Source organism: Ranitomeya variabilis, chromosome 7, assembly GCF_051348905.1.
Source record: "Ranitomeya variabilis isolate aRanVar5 chromosome 7, aRanVar5.hap1, whole genome shotgun sequence".
NCBI classification, from domain to species: Eukaryota; Metazoa; Chordata; class Amphibia; order Anura; family Dendrobatidae; genus Ranitomeya; species Ranitomeya variabilis.
This window is the reverse complement of record NC_135238.1, coordinates 105,730,696-105,752,448: the sequence shown is the minus strand read 5'-3', so window position 1 is coordinate 105,752,448 and position 21,753 is coordinate 105,730,696.

Genomic DNA, 21,753 nt, shown 5'->3' with positions numbered 1-21,753 from the left:
TCAAATCATTCCCAGGGGTCGGCAGGGGAGGGGGAGCGACAGCTGTCTAATCATACTCACCTGCTCCTGGCGCGGTCCCTGCATGCCCCTGGTTTTCCGGGCGCTGACAGCTTCTTCCAGCATTGAGCGGTTCACATGGTACCGCTCATTACAGTAATGAATATGGACCCGACTCCACTCCCATAGGGGTGGAGCCGCATATTAATTACTGTAATGAGCAGTACCATGTGAGCGAACAGCTGGAAAAAGCTGCCGGCGCCCGGAGAATCAGGGACGTGCAGGGATGTGCCAGGAGCAGGTGAGTATGACAGGGGCAGTGCGCGATATTCACCTGTCCCCTGTTCCACAGTCGGAGCCGCTCCGTCTTCCGTGTCCTCTGCAGTGAAGCTCAGGTCAGAGGGCACGATGACGTGATTAGTGTGTGCGCCGCCCTCTGCCTGAAAAGTCAGTGCAGAGAATGGGGAAGACGCAGCTGTGCCCAGCGGTGGAACGCGGACAGGTGACCATAGCAAGTGCCGGGAGCCTGAGCAACGAGAGGTGAGTATGTGATTTTTTTTTTTTTTAATCACAGCAACAGCATATGAGGCATAATAGTCTATGGAGCATCTTATGGGGCCATAATCAGCATTTGTGCAGCATTATACAGGGCAATTATTTCTATGGAGCATCTTATGGGGCCATGTGCAGCATTATATGGGGCAAATATCTCTATGGAGCATCTTATGGGGGCCATAATCAGCATTTGTGCAGCATTATACAGGGCAAATGTCTCTATGGAGCATCTTATGGGGCCATAATTTGTGCAGCATTATAGGGGCATATTTTAATAATTTTAATATGGAGCATCTTATGGGGCCCATCATGATCTGTATGGAGCATTATATGGGGCTCCTGATTCAATATGGATATTCAAAAAACATTTATCCTCAGTATTCAATTAATTTAACTTTTATTGGTATCTATTTTTATTTTTGACATTTATTTACCGGTAGCTGCTGCATTTTCCACCCTAGGCTTATACTCGAGTCATTAGGTTTTCCCAGTTTTTTGTGGCAAAATTAGGGGTCTCGGCTTATATTCGGGTCGGCTTATACTCGAGTATATACGGTAATTTGCTGAGGTAATCTGGAAAAATTTCACCCCATGCTCCCAGAAGCCACCCCACAAGTTGGTTTGGCTTGATGGGCACTTTTTGCGTACTATACGGTCAAGCTGCTCCACAACAGCTTAATGGGGTTGAGATCTTGGTGACGGCGCTGGCCATTCCATTACAAATAGAATAGCAGCAGCCTGCTTCTTCCCTAAATAGTTCTTGCATAATTTGGAGGTGTGCTTTGGGTCATTGTCCTGTTATAGGAGGAAATTGGCTCCAATCAAAGCGCTGTCCACAGAGTATGGCATGGCATTGCAAAATGGAGTGATAGCCTTCCTTATTCAAAATCCCTTTTACCTTGTACAAATCTCCTACTTTACCAACACCTGTAGTAATATCGTCAGAGCCACCACTTTCTCGGTGGCGGGCGGAGGTAGGGACTACCGGGTCACAAGCTATATATCATATAGTACTACTTATGTAGTTTATTATGCTACTTGTGCATGTAATTTGATCTACATTGGCCTTACGTCTTGCGAGCTTCGTGTCAGGGTTCGAGAACACGTCAGAGGTATTGTAGCGGCTCGGGATGTGGCTGATGTCTCGGAACTTAAAACCATTCCGAGACATTTTAGACTACATCATGATTGCAACCCGGGGTCATTCAAGGTGCGTGGAATTGATCGGGTCCACGCTGGTAATAGAGGGGGTGACCTCAAACGCACTCTGGCACAAACAGAGTGCCGATGGATTGTGTCGTTGGGTACCATGGTCCCAAATGGCTTAAATGAGCAATTATCCTTTGTCCCTTTTCTATAGATGCTGTTCTCTTGTATTGGCGTGTTTTTGCTTCTGTTTCTCATTTTTTATTATTTGTATAGTGTTTTTAATCATTGTTTTGTTCTTTTTGGTTTCAGTTTTTTATGTTTGTTCACACTTACTTCGTGGCGATTTGTTCGCATTCATATTCAGAACAGGCTGTTCCGCCGCTGGGTTATTCCTTGGAATACGTTATCAAAAGAAGAAGAGTGGCATTATCTGTCGTTGGAATATTTCTAAAGCACGGCGGGATCGATATACAGGAACACGTGGACACTATAAAAACATAGTTTGTAATATTTGGCTAAGTGTGCTGTGACCTGTTGTGATCAAATATAGGTGTCTGCTCATGTTCTTGATAAAGTTCGGGCAGAACTGCTGTGCTTTTCCTTGACCCATTATACGTTACCTGTATTTCTTCTTGCCAGTGTCCTTTCCCTGATCCAAAATGGAAGCTACAGTAGTGCACATGCGTGGTGGATTACCAGCTGGGCTGCGCCTCCAAAAGGCTTCCATTAACAGCGACGCTCAGAATTGGTGACGTCATGGGGGATTTTCCTCCTATCTGAGCGTCGCTGGGAGAGCCGGAAGGAGCGCTGTACTGGCGGATTGATCCGCCCACATGCGCCATAACCATTTTGCGGCAATTAGTAACAGCTGCACCAATTATACATAGACGTTCACTTATCAGGACCCACACAGCCCCCCGAGTAAGCTCTAAAACACGAAACGCGCGTCGGGGCTATCATTAGGACACCTTACAGGAGATCGCACACATGGGTAAGCATTATACATGATCCATGGCTGAGTTACATTTGTTTTTTTTGGGCAGGTTACAATTTAGGTGGGTGCTTGTATGGACAGGAGGTGTTCCTATGATAGGTTGTAACTCTGTCCTTTTCTTCCCCCACCTTACTATGTGTGCACGCATTTTTTTTGCACCATTGCCATGTTATGTGATTTATTGTACGCCTCATATGGTTCCGTATTTGCACCTTTTACATTTTCTTAATGTGTGCATACCTGTTCCAGGTGTCCTTTTATGTCAATCACCCTATCCTCAACACTTGTTGTTTTATGTGTTTGTAGTTTGTTAATAAAATTTATTGGTTTTAAATGCAATTGATTGCGATATGCATTTTTGTTATGGGGCATTATGCTCCTTGCAGTTTATAGGTTAATATTTATTAGGGGAGTTCTGCCCCTTCCGTTCCCTGTTGGAGTGCAATGGGCACGTCCTGTAGAAGGAACTTTCCTACTAACTATTACGTCCGCAGTGTCGGTTTATGTTATAAAGCAATATTGTTACTGTGTATTTTCACAGCTTCCCCAACCGACCGTATGGATCATAGAGCCCGTGAGAAAAAGTGGCTCACAAAATTGGATGAGGTATTCGGTGATGACTCTGGTGTGGTTTTTAACTCACAAGAAACAGAAGATTCTGTCATTAAATTGAAGTCTTTACTAAACAAGAAAACGCGTCTGTGGTGGAATAGGGTGTTCCTAGAGCGGTACATTTCTAAAGGTCTGATCCCGAGGGGACTGAGGATACAGGTCTTTCCCTCATTTACCATGGAGGACGAACTCCTTAGGAAGGAGTGGGAGGACTTGTCCTCAAACTGCTCCAATGGGTATATGGAACTGTTGGTCAAATTAAATACGACCTCTCTGTTAGAGCTCGAAAAGGAGATCAGTTCCTTACAAGAGTCTCTATGTAGTATTCTTTCAGTGACTGCTGAGAAAAAATTGAATGATGAATTGGAGGGTGATTTTCAGAGGTGGGAGAAAGAAATTGTTGCATCCAAGACTAAGAAGTACTAAAGGGACATCTTGGATTATAAAAATAATCATGTGTACAGATGGAGGAAAAAACTGTCAATACAATCAAAACCTCCGACTCATCGCAATTCTTTTTCATCGGCATCCTCCATGGATGAGGAACAAGCTTGTAGCAGCCACATTAATAATACTTTCAGTGAAAGACTGGGTTTGGGGAAAGCCGGAAACCGTAAAGGAAAGAGTAAACGCCAGTTTACCCCACCTCAGTCTCTTGAGAAAAAGCCTAAATCCACCAACCATATGGAGGTAATTAATCTGTCAGATCACGTGCTATCTGAGGACCAATTAAGTGTTCTGGGCCTGGGATTGACCTTTGTCCCCACTAATAATTTTAATTATTTTACAGCTATGAAGGACACACAGTTGTTCTTAAGGAAGGTCATCCTACGTAAATTACACTTTAAACCTATGGACGATTTTAATCCTGATACAACATTGGAGCAAGAGGCATTGGCCGCTTTAGAGGAACTGGTGGGAGAGGCGGATTCATCAGCTACAGGTACCTTCCCTGCTTCCGTCGTGCAGAGATGTACCACATTTCCCCCCTTTTCACTTTGTCCCCAGATTGACATATTTAATAAATTAGTGTTGGAGGATTTTAAAAGGATTCCGAGTGATAAGAGGGGTAATAACCTGACATCTGCACAATGTAAGGCCTTGAAGGAACTTAGGTCTATGCATGATGTCGTAATAAAACCAGCGGATAAGGGGGGGAACGTGGTCATCTGGCTGACGGTTAAGTACGAAAGGGAGGCCTTCCGCCAGTTGAGGGACCATGATTCCTATACACCCCTGGCGTGCAATCCTTTACATAGTTACATAGTTATTAAGGTTGAAGGAAGACTTTAAGTCCATCTAGTTCAACCCATAGCCTAACCTAACATGCCCTAACATGTTGATCCAGAGGAAGGCAAAAAAAAACCATGTGGCAAAGAGTAAGCTCCACCTTGGGGAAAAAAATTCCTTCCCGACTCCACATACGGCAATCAGACTAGTTCCCTGGATCAATGCCTTATCAAGGAATCTAGTGTATATACCCTGTAACATTATACTTTTCCAGAAAGGTATCCAGTCCCCTCTTAAATTTAAGTAATGAATCACTCATTACAACATCATACGGCAGAGAGTTCCATAGTCTCACTGCTCTTACAGTAAAGAATCCGCGTCTGTTGTTATGCTTAAACCTTTTTTCCTCCAGACGTAGAGGATGCCCCCTTGTCCCTGTCTCAGGTCTATGATTAAAAAGATCATCAGACAGGTCTTTGTACTGTCCCCTCATATATTTATACATTAAAATAGCCCCAAGTGTAATAACCTGTCTTGGTATTGCAGACCCCCTAGTCCTCTAATAACCTTGGTCGCTCTTCTCTGCACCCGCTCTAGTTCAGCTATGAACTGTGCACAGTATTCTAAGTGTGGTCGAACTAGTGACTTGTATAGAGGTAAAATTATGTTCTCCTCATGAGCATCTATGCCTCTTTTAATGCATCCCATTATTTTATTTGCCTTTGTAGCAGCTGCCTGACACTGGCCACTGAATATGAGTTTGTCATCCACCCATACACCCAGGTCTTTTTCATTGACGGTTTCGCCCAGAGTTTTAGAATTAAGCACATAGTTATACATCTTATTACTTCTACCCAAGTGCATGACCTTACATTTATCCCCATTAAAGCTCATTTGCCATTTATCAGCCCAAGCTTCTAGTTTACATAAATCATCCTGTAATATAAAATTGTCCTCCCCTGTATTGATTACCCTGCAGAGTTTAGTGTCATCTGCAAATATTGAAATTCTACTCTGAATGCCCCCTACAAGGTCATTAATAAATATGTTAAAAAGAAGAGGGCCCAATACTGACCCCTGTGGTACCCCACTGCTAACCGCGACCCAGTCCGAGTGTGCTCCATTAATATCCACCCTTTGTTTCCTATCCCTGAGCCAGCTCTCAATCCACTTACACATATTTTCCCCTATCCCCATTATTCTCATTTTATGTAACAACCTTTTGTGGGGCACCGTATCAAAAGCTTTTGAAAAGTCCATATACACTACATCTACTAGGTTCCCTTGGTCCAGTCCGGAACTTACCTCTTCATAGAAGCTGATCAAATTAGTCTGACATGAACGGTCCCTAGTAAACCCATGCTGATACTGGGTTATGAGGTTATTCCTCTTCAGATACTCCGGTATAGCATCCCTTAGAATGCCCTCCAGGATTTTACCCACAGTAGAGGTTAAGCTTACTGGCCTATAATTATCGAGTTCAGTTTTTGTCCCCTTTTTGAATACTGGCACCACATTTGCTATAAGCCAGTCCGCTGGTACAGACCCTGCTATTATGGAGTCTTTAAAGATTAAAAATAATGGTCTATCAATGACTGTACTTAATTCCTGCAGTACTCGGGGGTGTATCCCATCCGGGCCTGGAGATTTGTCAATTTTAGTGATTTTTAGACGCCGCCGTACTTCCTGCTGGGTTAAGCAGGTGACATTTAATTGGGAATTTTTGTTATCACTGATCATATTGTCTGCCATATTCTTTTGTAAATACTGATGAAAAAAAGTCATTTAGCATATTGGCTTTTTCCTCATCCTCCTCCACCATTTCACCCAGACTATTTTTAAGGGGGCCAACACTATAATTTTTTTAGTTTATTACTATTTATGTAGTTAAATAATATTTTGGGAATATTTTTACTCCCTCTGGCAATGAGTCTCTCTGTCTCAATCTTTGCTGCCTTGATTTGCTTTTTATAGAATTTATTTAATTGTTTGCATTTATTTAATGCCTCCTCACTACCTACTTCCTTTAATTCTCTAAATGCTTTCTTTTTGTCCCTTATTGCACCCCTTACAGCTCTATTTAGCCATATTGGTTTCCTCCTATTTCTAGTATGTTTATTCCCATACAGTATATACTGTGCACAGGTCCTATCCAGGATGCTAATAAACGTCTCCCATTTTCTCTGTGTATTTTTGTGTCTCAGGATATCGTCCCAGTTAATTGCACCAAGATCCTCTCTCATCCATTGGAAATTTGCCCTCTTGAAGTTTAGTGTCCTTATAACCCCCCTACTACCCATCTTATTAAAGGATACATGAAAACTTATTATTTTGTGATCACTATTCCCCAAGTGACCCCCAACCCTTATATTTGATATGCGGTCTGGCCTGTTGGTTAATATTAGGTCTAGCAGTGTCCCCCTCCTTGTTGGGTCCTGAACCAGTTGTGAAAGGTAATTGTCTCTCATAGTTGTCAAAAAACGATTACCTTTGCTGGAACTGCAGGTTTCTGTTCCCCTATTCTGTTCATCTATTTCAGGGTAGTTGAAGTCCCCCATAATAATGACTTCTCCTTGAGTCGCAGCTTCATCTATTTGCTTTACGAGGATATTCTCCATTGCTTCCATTATTTTTGGAGATTTATAACAAACCCCTATCAGTAATTTATTATTTTTTCCCCCTCCCCTTATCTCCACCCACAGGGACTCTACATTTTCATTAAATTCACCTATATTATCATGCCGGATGGGTTTTAAGGATGATTTTACATATAGACACACCCCAACCCCTCGCTTAACTGTACGGTCATTTCTGAACAGGCTATAGCCCTGCAAGTTAACAGCCCAGTCATGGCTCTCATCCAGCCATGTTTCAGATATCCCCACCATGTCATAATTATGCTCCAACAACATTAATTCTAATTCGTCCATTTTGTTGGCGAGGCTTCTGGCATTAGTATACATGCACTTTATGTATCTCTCTGTACCTCTATTCTTTCCTAAATTATTAACTGTTCTAGCCCCACCCCCCATGCCACCGCCACCCCCAACTTCCTTATTTGTGCCCAGGTCTCTATCTGCACTATTTTCCCCTCCTATAGTTACATAGTTATTAAGGTTGAAGGAAGACTGTAAGTCCATCTAGTTCAACCCATAGCCTAACCTAACATGCCCTAACATGTTGATCCAGGGGAAGGCAAAAAAAACCCATGTGGCAAAGAGTAACTCCACCATGGGGAAAAAAATTCCTTCCCGACTCCACATACGGCAATCAGACTAGTTCCCTGGATCAACGCCTTATCAAGGAATCTAGTGTATATACTCTCCCCCCAATCCCTAGTTTAAACACTCCTCCAACCTTCTAGCCATTTTCTCCCCCAGCACAGCTGCACCTTCCCCATTGAGGTGCAGCCCGTCCCTAGCGTAGAGCCTGTAGCCAACTGAGAAGTCGGCCCAGTTCTGCAGGAACCCAAACCCCTCCTTCCTACACCAATTCTTGAGCCACTTATTAACCTCCCTAATCTCCCGTTGCCTCTCTGGCGTGGCACGTGGTACAGGCAGTATTTCGGAAAATACCACGTTGGAGGTCCTTGCTTTCAGCTTGCAGCCTAATTCCCTGAAATCATCTTTAAGGACCTTCCACCTACCTCTAACTTTGTCATTTGTGCCAATGTGCACCATGACCACTAGGTCCTCACCAGCCCCTCCCAGTAATCTGTCCACCCGATCAGCGATGTCGGAGTCGAGCGCCAGGTAGGCAGCACACCGTTCGATGATCCCTGTCTTTGTGACTGATTGCCCTATCTGTTCCCCTAATAATTGAGTCCCCCACTACCAGCACCTGTCTGGCCTGCCCTGCTCTCCTATTTCCCTCCTTACTGGAGCAGACACTCCTCCGGCTTTCAGAGGACATGCCTGGCTGCAGCAGTGCTACCCCTGTACTGGCACCCCCCTCATCTGCCAACTTAGCAAACTTATTGGGGTGTGCCAGATCAGGACTAGCCTCCCTGGCACTCTTCCCTCTACCCGGCCTTCTAACTGTCACCCAGCTTGCTACTTCACTGTCCTGCAGCTCCATCCTACCATCCCCCCTCATCTATTCCATTGAGCATCTGCTCTGTGAGCAGAAGACTCCTCTCCATATTGTCTATTGATCTCAGTGTTGCCAGCTGCACATTTAGATCCAGAATCTGGGCTTCCAAATGCACAACGTGCTCACATCTCGCACAGCTGTATGCACCCTCGACCGGCTGATCAAGGATTGCATACGTGTGACAAGATGTGCACTGGATGGCATTAACAATAGTGGAGCACATTTCCTAATGGGGATTGCACCACACAGAACGTTAAATAAAAAATAAATACAAAGTATTAATAAAAAACAGACAGCAATTCCTCCCTTGGAAACTCCCTGAATCCAAAGTCACTGAATCACAAGTCACACTTACCGCCGTTCACACTTACACTCAGGTCACACTCAGCTCGCTCACACTCGCTATGCTGAAGATTTATAGATTTTTTTTCTATTTCCCCTCAACAGCAATCTACCTTGCTGTTCAAATGCACTTCCAAAATTATCCAATTTCTCAAGGGCATTGTTTGAGATTTTAGATCGGGCCCTGACACGAGGCATTATATCTAAAAAAGGTTTGCTTGTGGAACATCCGGTGGTCCCTACCTTCTACCTGTTGCCGAAGGTACATAAGGATCCAGTTACGCCCCCGGGGCGTCCGATTGTCTCTGGCATGGGAGGGTTATGCGACCCAGTTTGTAAGTTCATTGAACATTATTTGCACCCCATGGTAGAGTCGCTCCCCTCCTATTTCAGGGACACTACGGACGTCCTGAGGAAACTGGATGGTCTTGCTCTAGAGCCAGACATGTTGTTTGCAACTATTGATGTAGAATCTCTCTACACCAGCATCCAACATGAGGATGGGTTGGAGGCGGTTGAGTTTTTCCTGGGCATGAGTAACCTTGACCCCCTGATGCGGGCCCTGATCCTGGAGTTATTACAATTCATCTTAACACACAATTTTTTGCTATTTAAAGATCAGTACTTTTTACAAGACCGTGGCAATGCCATGGGCACGGCGTGTGTGCCCTCGTACGCTAACCTCTTTCTGGGTCATTGGGAGAGGGAGGTTTTTGGGGAGGGCGCATGCGCCGCCTCCCATGTGCAGTGCTGGTATCGTTACATCGATGATGTGTTGTTGATCTGGCAGGGTCCTGAGCCGGCTCTTGTGGACTTCATCCGTGGACTTAACCAGAATAACCATAACATCCGGCTCACGTATAGGATAGCCACTGATGATATTGATTTCTTAGATATCAAAATCATCAGGTGCGAGGATGGGGTGATACAAACCATGTGTTCTGTAAGGAAACATCGGTTAACGCCCTTCTACATTCCACTTCAGCACATACGCGGTCCACTATACGGGCCATACCAGTGGGCCAATTCCTTAGAATGAGGAGGATTTGTTCTGCGGATGGGATCTTCGAGCTTCAGGCTCGGGACCTTGCCGGTCGGTTCCAGGATCGGGGCTACAGCTGGAGGGCCATTAAAAGGGTTACTTACGTGCCAGGAGCTCATCCAGAAACCAGTTGCTTTGTAGACCCTCTAGGCCTGCTCCCATCAAGAAAGACCAGCCACTTAGATTCATTTCCACCTTTAACAATAGGTGGGATGATATTCGGGAGATTCTACAGAGACACTGGTCAATATTAAAAACCGAACCCATCCTGAATAAAATTCTGCCTGACCGCCCCCTCCTTGCAGCTAGAAGGGGGAGAAGTCTAAAAGATCAGCTGGTTAGGAGCCATTATGTTCCTGCTCCCTCCAGAATCTTTGGATCAGGACCACAGAGATGGGGCTGTTTTCCGTGCGGCTCGTGTAAGGCCTGTAGTAATATCGTCAGAGCCACCACTTTCTCGGCGGCGGGCGGAGGTAGGGACTACCGGATCACAAGCTATATATCATGTAGTACTACTTATGTAGTATATTATGCTACTTGTGCATGTAATTTGATCTACATTGGCCTTACGTCTCGCGAGCTTCGTGTCAGTGTTCGAGAACACGTCAGAGGTATTGTAGCGGCTCGGGATGTGGCTGATGTCTCGGAACTTAAAACCATTCCGAGACATTTTAGACTACATCATGATTGCAACCCGGGGTCATTCAAGGTGCATGGAATTGATCGGGTCCACGCTGGTAATAGAGGGGGTGACCTCAAACGCACTCTGGCACAAATAGAGTGCCGATGGATTGTGTCGTTGGGTACCATGGTCCCAAATGGCTTAACCCCTTCACCACCAAGGGTGGTTTGCACGTTAATGACCGGGCCAATTTTTACAATTCTGACCACTGTCCCTTTATGAGGTTATAACTCTGGAACGCTTCAACGGATCTTGGCGATTCTGACATTGTTTTCTCGTGACATATTGTACTTCATGATAGTGGTAAAATTTCTTCGATATAACTTGCGTTTATTTGTGAAAAAAACGAATATTTGGCGAAAATTTTGAAAATTTCGCAATTTTCCAACTTTGAATTTTTATGCCCTTAAATCACAGACATATGTCACACAAAATACTTAATAAATAACATTTCCCACATGTCTACTTTACATCAGCACAATTTTGGAACCAAAATTTTTTTTTGTGACGGAGTTATAAGGGTTAAAAGTTGACCAGCAATTTCTCATTTTTACAACACCATTTTTTTTTAGGGACCACATCTCATTTGAAGTCATTTTGACGGGTCTATATGATAGAAAATACCCAAGTGTGACACCATTCTAAAAACTGCACCCCTCAAGGTACTCAAAACCACTTTCAAGAAGTTTATTAACCCTTCAGGTGTTTCACAGGAATTTTTGGAATGTTTAAATAAAAATGAACATTTAACTTTTTTTCACACAAAATTTATTTCAGCTCCAATTTGTTTTATTTTACCAAGGGTAACAGGAGAAAATAGACCCCAAAAGTTGTTGTGCAATTTGTCCTGAGTACGCTGATACCCCATATGTGGGGGTAAACCACAGTTTGGGCGCATGGCAGAGCTTGGAAGCAAAGGAGCGCCATTTGACTTTTCAATGCAAAATTGACTGGAATTGAGATGGGACGCCATGTTGCATTTGGAGAGCCCCTGATGTGCCTAAACATTGAAACCCCTAACAAGTGACACCATTTTGGAAAGTAGACCCCCTAAGGAACTTATCTAGATGTGTGGTGAGCACTTTGACCCAACAAGTGCTTTACAGAAGTTTATAATGCAGAGCCGTAAAAATAAAAAATCATATTTTTTCACAAAAATGATCTTTTCACCCCCAATTTTTTATTTTCCCAAGGGTGAGAGAAGAAATTGGACCCCAAAAATTGTTGTGCAATTTGTCCTGAGTACGCTGATACCCCATATGTGGGTGTAAACCATTGTTTGGGCGCAGGGCAGAGCTCGGAAGGGAAGGAGCGCCATTTGACTTTTCAATGCAAAATTGACTGGAATTGAGATGGGACGCCATGTTGCATTTAGAGAGCCCTTGATGTGCCTAAACATTGAAACCCCTAACAAGTGACACCATTTTGGAAAGTAGACCCCCTAAGGAACTTATCTAGATGTGTGGTGAGCACTTTGACCCAACAAGTGCTTTACAGAAGTTTATAATGCAGAGCCGTAAAAATAAAAAATCATATTTTTTCACAAAAATGATCTTTTCACCCCCAATTTTTTATTTTCCCAAGGGTAAGAGAAGAAATTGGACCCCAAAAATTGTTGTGCAATTTGTCCTGAGTACACTGATACCCCATATGTGGGTGTAAACCATTGTTTGGGCGCAGGGCAGAGCTCAGAAGGGAAGAAGCGCTATTTTACTTTTCAATGCAAAATTGACTGGAATTAAGATGGGATGCCATGTTGCGTTTGGAGAGCCCCTGATGTGCCTAAACATTAAACCCCCCCACAAGTGACACCATTTTGGAAAGTAGACCCCCTAAGGAACTTATCTAGATGTGTTTTGAGAGCTTTGAACCCCCAAGTGTTTCACTACAGTTTATAACGCAGAGCCGTGAAAATAAAAATTATTTTTTTTTTTCACAAAAATGATTTTTTAGCCCCCAGTTTTGTATTTTCACAAGGGTATCAGGATAAATTGGACCCTAAAAGTTGTTGTCCAATTTGTCCTGAGTATGCTGATACCCCCTATGTGGGGGGGAACCACTGTTTGGGCGCATGACAGAGCTCGGAAGGGAAGGAGCGCCATTTGGAATGCAGACTTAAATGGATTGGTCTGCAGGCGTCACGTTGCATTTGCAGAGCCCCTGATGTACCCAAACAGTACAAACCCCCCACAAGTGACCCCATATTGGAAACTAGACCCCCCAAGGAACTTATCTAGATGTGTTGTGAGAACTTTGAACCCCCAAGTGTTTCACTACAGTTTACAACGCAGAGCCGTGAAAATAAAAATTATTTTTTTTTTTCACAAAAATGATTTTTTAGCCCCCAGTTTTGTATTTTCACAAGGGTATCAGGATAAATTGGACCCTAAAAGTTGTTGTCCAATTTGTCCTGAGTATGCTGATACCCCCTATGTGGGGGGGAACCACTGTTTGGGCGCATGACAGAGCTCGGAATGGAAGGAGCGCCATTTGGAATGCAGACTTAAATGGATTGGTCTGCAGGCATCACGTTGCATTTGCAGAGCCCCTGATGTACCCAAACAGTACAAACCCCCCACAAGTGACCCCATATTGGAAACTAGACCCCCCAAGGAACTTATCTAGATGTGTTGTGAGAACTTTGAACCCCCAAGTGTTTCACTACAGTTTATAACGCAGAGCCGTGAAAATAAAAATTATTTTTTTTTTCACAAAAATGATTTTTTAGCCCCCAGTTTTGTATTTTCACAAGGGTATCAGGATAAATTGGACCCTAAAAGTTGTTGTCCAATTTGTCCTGAGTACGCTGATACCCCCTATGTGGGGGGGAACCACTGTTTGGGCGCATGACAGAGCTCGGAAGGGAAGGAGCGCCATTTGGAATGCAGACTTAAATGGATTGGTCTGCAGGCGTCACGTTGCATTTGCAGAGCCCCTGATGTACCCAAATAGTACAAACCCCCCACAAGTGACCCCATATTGGAAACTAGACCTCCCAAGGAACTTATCTAGATGTGTTGTGAGAACTTTGAACCCCCAAGTGTTTCACTACAGTTTACAAAGCAGAGCCGTGAAAATAAAACATATTTTTTTTCCCACAAAAATGATTTTTAGCCCCCCAAATTTTTATTTTCCCAAGGATAACAAGAGAACTTGGATCCCAGAAGTTGTTGTTCAATTTGTCCCTAGTACGCTGATACCCCATATGTTGGGGTAAACCCCTTTTTGGACGCACGGGAGAGCTCGGAAGGGAAGGAGCACTGTTTTACTTTTTCAACGCAGAATTGGCTGGAATTGAGATTGGACGCCATGTCGCGTTTGGAGAGCCCCTGATGTACCTGAACAGTGGAAACTCCCCAATTCTACCTGAAACCCTACCCCTAACATCACCCCTAACTGTTTACTGAACATTTTCTGACAGTCATAAGTGCCACGTATATAAGTGCCACGTATATAAGTGCCACGTATTTAAGAGCCACGTATTTAAGTGCCACGTATTTAAGTGCCACGTATTTAAGTGCCACGTATTTCAGTGCCACGATATTTCAGTGCCACGTATTTTAGTGCCACGTATTTTAGTGCCACGTATTTCAGTGCCACGTATTTCAGGCACTGAAAAATACGTGGCACGTAAATACTTCAGTGCCACGATATTTCAGTGCCACGATATTTCAGTGCCACGTATTTCAGTGCCACGTATTTCAGGCACTGAAAAATACGTGGCACTGAAATACGTGGCACTGAAATACGTGGCACTGAAATACGTGGCACTTAAATACGTGGCACTTAAATACGTGGCACTTAAATACGTGGCACTTAAATACGTGGCACTTATATACGTGGCCACTGAAATATCGTGGCACTTATATACGTATATACGTATATAAACGTATATTTCAGTGCCACGTATTTCAGTGCCACGTATTTCAGGTTAGGGGTAGGGTTAGGGGTAGGGTTAGGGTTTTTTGTTTTTTTCTTGTTTTCTTGTGTTTTTCTATAAAAATGCATGCGTTTTACCGCGTTTACATGCATTTTTTCACACATGTGGTTTTTTTAAAAAACGCATGCAGATAAAAACGCAAGTGTGAAACCAGACTAAAAGACGCTTTTTATAGCAAAAAAGTTTTTGCGTTTCCACATTTTGAGACCTATAATTTTTCCACATTTTGGTCCACAGAGTCATGTGAGGTCTTGTTTTTTGCGGGACGAGTTGACGTTTTTATTGGTAACATTTTCGGACACGTGACCATTTTTTATCACTTTTTATTCCGATTTTTGTGAGGCAGAATAACCAAAAACCAGCTATTCATGAATTTCTTTTGGGTGAGGCGTTTATACCGTTCTGCGCTTGGTAAAATTGATAAAGCACTTTTATTCGTCGGGTCAGTACGATTACAGCGATACCTCATTTATATCATTTTTTTATGTTTTGACGCTTTTATACGATAAAAACTATTTTATAGAAAAAATAATTATTTTGGCATCGCTTTATTCTGAGGTCTATAACTTTTTTATTTTTTTGCTGATGATGCTGTATGGCGGCTCGTTTTTTGCGGGACAAGATGACGCTTTCAGCGGTAACATGGTTATTTATATCCGTCTTTTTGATCGCGTGTTATTCCACTTTTTGTTCGGCGGTATGGTAATAAAGCGGTTTTTTGCCTCGTTTTTTTTTTTTTTTCTTACGGTGTTTACTGAAGGGGTTAACTAGTGGGCCAGTTTTATAGGTTGGGTCGTTACGGACGCGGCGATACTAAATATGTGTACTTTTATTGTTTTTGTTTGTTTTTTTTAGATAAAGAAATGTATTTATGGGAATAATATTTTTTTTTTTATTATTATTTATTTAGGAATTTTTTTTATTTTTTTTTACACATGTGGAAATTTTTTTTTTTACTTTTTTACTTTGTCCCAGGGGGGGACATCACAGATTGCAGATCTGATAGTGTGCACAGCACTCTATCAGATCCGCGATCATACTTTCATCGGAGCAGGCTGCAGCTTTCATCTGCAGCCTGCTCCGACCCGGAAGTGCTCCCTGCAGGACCCGGATACAGCCCCTCGGCCATTTTGGATCCGGGGCCTGCAGGGAGAAGACGTTCGGTACGAGGTGAGTACATCACCTTGTACCGATCGTCTCAGGGAAGCCCGCAGGGAGCCCCCTCCCTGTGCGATGCTTCCCTGTACCGCCGGTACACCGCGATCATGTTTGATCGCGGTGTGCCGGGGGTTAATGTGCCGGGGGCGGTCCGTGACCGCTCCTGGCACATAGTGCCGGATGTCAGCTGCGATATGCAGCTGACACCCGGCCGCGATCGGCCGCGCTCCCCCCGTGAGCGCGGCCGATCGCGTATGACGTACTATCCCGTCGGCGGTCATGGGGGCCCACCCCACCTCGACGGGATAGTACGTCAAATGTCGGGAAGGGGTTTTAAATGAGCAATTATCCTTTGTCCCTTTTCTATAGATGCTGTTCTCTTGTATTGGCATGTTTTTGCTTCTGTTTCTCATTTTTTATTATTTGTATAGTGTTTTTAATCATTGTTTTTTTCTTTTTGGTTTCAGTTTTTTATGTTTGTTCACACTTACTTCGTGGCGATTTGTTCGCATTCATATTCAGAACAGGCTGTTCCGCCGCTGGGTTATTCCTTGGAATACGTTATCAAAAGAAGAAGAGTGGCATTATCTGTCGTTGGAATATTTCTAAAGCACGGCGGGATCGATATACAGGAACACGTGGACACTATAAAAACATAGTTTGTAATATTTGGCTAAGTGTGCTGTGACCTGTTGTGATCAAATATAGGTGTCTGCTCATGTTCTTAATAAAGTTCGGGCAGAACTGCTGTGCTTTTCCTTGTCCCATTATACGTTACCTGTATCTTCTTCTTGCCAGTATCCTTTCCCTGATCCAAAATGGCCGCTACAGTAGTGCGCATGCATGGTGTATTCCCAGCCGGGCCGCACCTCCAAAAGGCTTCCATTAACAGCGACGCTCAGAATTGGTGACGTCATCATGGGGGGTTTTCCTCCTATCTGAGCGTTGCTGGGAGAGCCGGAAGGAGCGCTGTACTGGCGGATTGATCCGCCCACATGCGCCGTAACCATTTTGCGGCAATTAGTAACAGCTGCACCAATGATACATAAAACCGTTCACTTATCAGGACCCACACAGCCCCCCGAGTAAGCTCTAAAACGCGAAACGCGCGTCGGGGCTATCATTAGGACACCTTACAGGAGATCGCACACATGGGTAAGCATTATACATGATCCATGGCTGAGTTACATTTCTTTTTTTGGGCAGGTTGCAATATAGGTGGGTGCTTGTATGGACAGGAGGTGTTCCTATGATAGGTTGTAACTGGTCATTTGACCTAAGACAACTGTCCTTTTCTTCCCCCACCTTACTATGTGTGCACGCATTTTTTTGCACCATTGCCATGTTATGTGATTTATTGTACACCTCATATGGTTCCGTATTTGCACCTTTTACATTTTCTTAATGTACCTGTTCCAGGTGTCCTTTTATGTCATTCACCCTATCCTCAACACTTGTTGTTTTATGTGTTTGTATTTTGTTAATAAAATTTATTGGTTTTAAATGCAATTGATTGTGATATGCATTTTTGTTATGGGGCATTATGCTCCTTGCAGTTTATAGGTTAATATTTATTAAGGGAGTTCTGCCCCTTCCGTTCCCTCTTGGAGTGCAATGGGCACGTCCTGTAGAAGGAACTTTCCTACTAACTATTACGTCCGCATTGTCGGTTTATGTTATAAAATTTACGAACACCAAAGCAACCCTAGACCATCACATTACCTCCACCATGCTTGACAGATGGCGTCAGGCACTCTTCCAGCATCTTTTCAGTTGTTCTGTGTCTCACAAATGTTCTTCTGTGTGATCCAAACACCTCAAACTTGGATTTGTCTGTCCATAACACTTTTTTCCAATCTTCCTCTTTCCAATGTCTGCTTTTTTTTGCCCATATTAATCTTTTCCTTTTAGCCAGTCTCAGATATGGCTTTTTCTTTGCCACTCTGCCCTGAAGGGCAGCATACCGGAGTCACCTCTTCACTGTAGACATTGACACTGGCGTTTTGCGTGTGCTATTTAATGAAGCTGCCAGTTGAGGACCTGTAAGGCGTCCATTTCTCAAACTACAGACTCTAATGTACTTGTCTTGTTGCTCAGTTGTGTAACGGGGCCTCCCAATTCTCTTTCTACTCTGGTTAGAGCCTGTTTGTGCTCTCCTCTCAAGGGAGTAGTACACACCTTTTAGGAAATCTTCAGTTTCTTGGCAATTTTTCGCATGCAATAGCCTTCATTCCTAAGAACAAGAACAGACTGTCAGGTTTCACATAAAAGTGCTTTTTTTCTGGTCGTTTTGAGAGTTTAATGGAACACACAAATGTAATGCTCCAGATTCTCAACTAGCTCAAAGGAAGGTCAGGTTTATAGGTTCTCTAATCAGCCAAACTGTTTTCAGCTGTGCTAACATACTTGTACAAGGGTTTTCAAGGATATTCTAACCTTCCATTAGCCTTCTTACACAGTTAGCAAACACAAAGTACCATAAGAACACTGGAGTGATGGTTGTTGGAAATGGGCCTCTATACACCTATGAAGATATTGCATTTCAAACCAGACGTTTGCAGCTAGAATAGTCATTTTCAACATTAACAATGTATACAGTGTATTTATGAATCATTTAATGTTAGATTCATTGGAAAAAACTCTGCTTTTCATTCAAAAATAAGGAAATTTCTAAGTGACCCTAAACTTTTGAAGTGTGTCTTTCTTATACACCAGAGACAAGAACTGTACACAGTATTCTAAGTGTGGTCGCACTAATGACTTGTATAGAGGTAAAATTATGTTCTCCTCTTGAACATCTATGCCTCTTTTAATGCATCCCATTATTTTATTTGCCTTTGCAGCAGCTGCCTGACATTGGTCACTAAATGTGAGTTTGTCGTCCACCCATACACCCAGGTCTTTTTCAGTGACAGTTTTGCCCAGTGTTTCACAATTAAGTACATAATTACCGTATTTTTCGGCGTGTAAGATGACTGGGCGAATAAGACAAAGGTCCTTCATGGCACGCAATGCATCCCTGGGAACGGAATCCGCCGCATGCACCGTGAACCGGAAGAACTCCGGGGGCCGTCGGAAGGTAAGTATATCCATATTTTTTACTTTTATTCTTTTTTTTTTTACACGAATATGGATCCCAGGGCCAGAAGGAGAGTTTCCTCTCCTCCAGACCCTGGGAACATCCGGGACCACTCCCTGCACCATATGCGGCAACCTCAGAGCTCCGTACATGCCGTACCCATCGTATAAGACGACCCCTGACTCTTGAGAAGATTTTCAGGGGTTAAAAAGTCATCTTATACGCTGGAAAATATGGTATACACTTCGTTCTCCCCAAGTGTATGACCTTACATTTATTCCCATTAAAGCTCATTTGCCACTTATCAGCCCAAGCTTCTAGTTTATATAAATCTTCCTGTAATATTAAGTTGTCCTTGTCTGTATTTCTTACCCTGCAGGGTTTAGTTCGCATAGGCAAACCGTATGGGAGACCCACTTCCTAATAATGGGAACATTGTTTTCAAGAGGCCTTCTTATACATCTTTTCAAAGTGGTACTGGGGTGCGTCTAATTTTGGTGAAGAGCAGGTCTGGCATTCAGTGCATAGGCAAACTGTATGGGAGGACCAAATTCCTAAAAATGGGAACATTGCTTTCAGGTGGCTCCCCTGTACGTCTCTTCAAAGGGTTATTGGGGTGCGTCCAAATTTGGGGCAGGTGTTGCATTCATAGAATCATAGAATGTTAGAGTTGGAAGGGACCTCCTGGGTCATTTGACCCAACCCCCTGCTCAAAGCAGGAATCACTAAATCATCCCAGACAGGTGTCTGTCCAGCCTCTGTTTGAAAACTTCCATGGAAGGAGAACTCACCACCTCCCATGGCAGCATGTTCCACTCATTTATAACACTGTCAAAAAGTTTTTTATAATATCTAATCTGTGTCTCCTCCCATTTAGTTTCATGCCATTGCTTCTAGTCTTTCCCTGTGCAAATGAGAATAAAGATGATTCTTCTACAATGTGACAGTCCTTGAGATATTTGTAGACAGCTATTAAGTCTCCTCTCAGTCTTCTTTTCTGCAAGCTAAACATTCCCAAATCCAGCAACCGTTCCTCATAGGACATGGTTTGCCGACCGGTCACCATTCTGGTCGCTCTTCTCTGAACTTGCTCGTTTGTTGATGTCTTTTTTAAAATGTGGTGCCCAAAACTGGACACAGTATTCCAGGTGAGGTCTGACCAAAGAAGAATAGAGGGCAATAATGACTTTGCGTAATCTAGACTGTATGCTTCTGTTAATTCATCCCAGAATTGTATTTGCCCTTTTTGCTACTGCTACTGTTAGGGCTAGCAGAACGAACCAAATAATTAGAAAGAGTAAGGAGCCCGGGGTCCAACGTGCAGAGATGGAACCTGCTGCTAAGTAATGACGGACTATATGGCGGTACAATGTGGATACACACACGGGTTAACTTCACCCTGTGTGGAAGCGAACCCTATTGCGTCACAGGGCCGCTGTACCGCACCAAGAGCGCAAGGAGTCTCAGAACTCAATCCCAAGACACAGGATTTGAGTTCATATAGACCGCAACTGGGGTGTCAGAGTGAAAGAAATAATATTAATAAAGATACACGAGAGTGCAAGCGGTGCCGCACTGGTGGACGCCACTAACCACCCAGGCTTGGGTCAGGAAAGCGCTGTGAAAGCGCATGGAGCCGCACTAGCGGTCACAGCAATAGATGCTGTTTTGTGTGTTACGTGCTGATGGCTAAGTCGGGCGCTAGATATCAATCATCCACCTTACGCGAACAGTCATACAATAGGGATGGGATATTTAAGGACGACTTGCACTCATCAACACACACACATATACAAATGTACACTAGCGCATGGCCGTGCGGTTATGCGAACCTTTTATAGCTGCAGCATGTACAGGACCTTCCCAGAAGGACCAATGGGAAGCTGCCACAAAAGTTGAGCACCTTCAGGACCTTCCTGGAGGACCAATGGGATCTGCTGCAGTTTCTGAGCATGTGACCCTCGATCTCCAATGGGAGATCTTGCCCTGGGCATGCTCAGAAGGGGAAAAGCAGGACTTAGTCCCAAAAGCGTCTGCTCACCGCTGCCCAGCACTGGCTTCAATAGCAGAAGCTGGAAAAGCAGCAGTAACCCTATGCACAGAGTGAGACTGAGCAAGACGCTGGGACCGACGTCTCCGCTGAGCAGACTCCACTGCGGCTGGAGAAGAATGGGAGACCGCAGCGGAGATGGTTCGAGATTCCCCTTGTGCAGAGGTGGGAACTCGACACCTATCATTGCCCCCCTTTCCTTGGACCTCGCTACTCTTGAAGACAGCAATGAGCTGTGGAGCTCGAATGTGTTCAGCAGGCTCCCAGGACCTGTCCTCTGGGCCATAACCCTTCCAATCCACCAAATTGAATTTTTTTCCACGTACCACCTTGCCCCCCAAAGTAGTGTTCACCTCGTAATCGTCCGTAGACGAACCCTATGTCCTGCAGATGACTCGGAAAATACGGTCTTCAAGAGGGACACATGAAAGGTGTCGGTGATCCCCAGGCGTGGAGGAAGAGCCAGACGGTAGACCACAGGGTTAACCTGTTCGAGGACCTTGAAGGGACCCAAGTAGCGAGGTGCAAACATGCAGCCTGATGTTACGGGCGGAGAGCCACACTAAGTCGCCAGGAGGAAAGGTCGGAGCGGGGCACCGATGAGCATCGGCGGAGGACCTCATTCTCTCCTTGGAGGCCCGAATGGCATCCTGAGTGCGGTCCCAAATGTCCCATGCCTCCACAGCCCAGTCTGCCACCCTGGAGTCGGCGGAAGACACGGGCATGGGCACAGGGACACGTGGATGCTGGCCGTAATTTAGGAGGAATGGAGTCTGACCGGTGGAGTCAGCTACGGCGTTGTTAAGCGCAAACTCTGCCCATGGTAGCAAG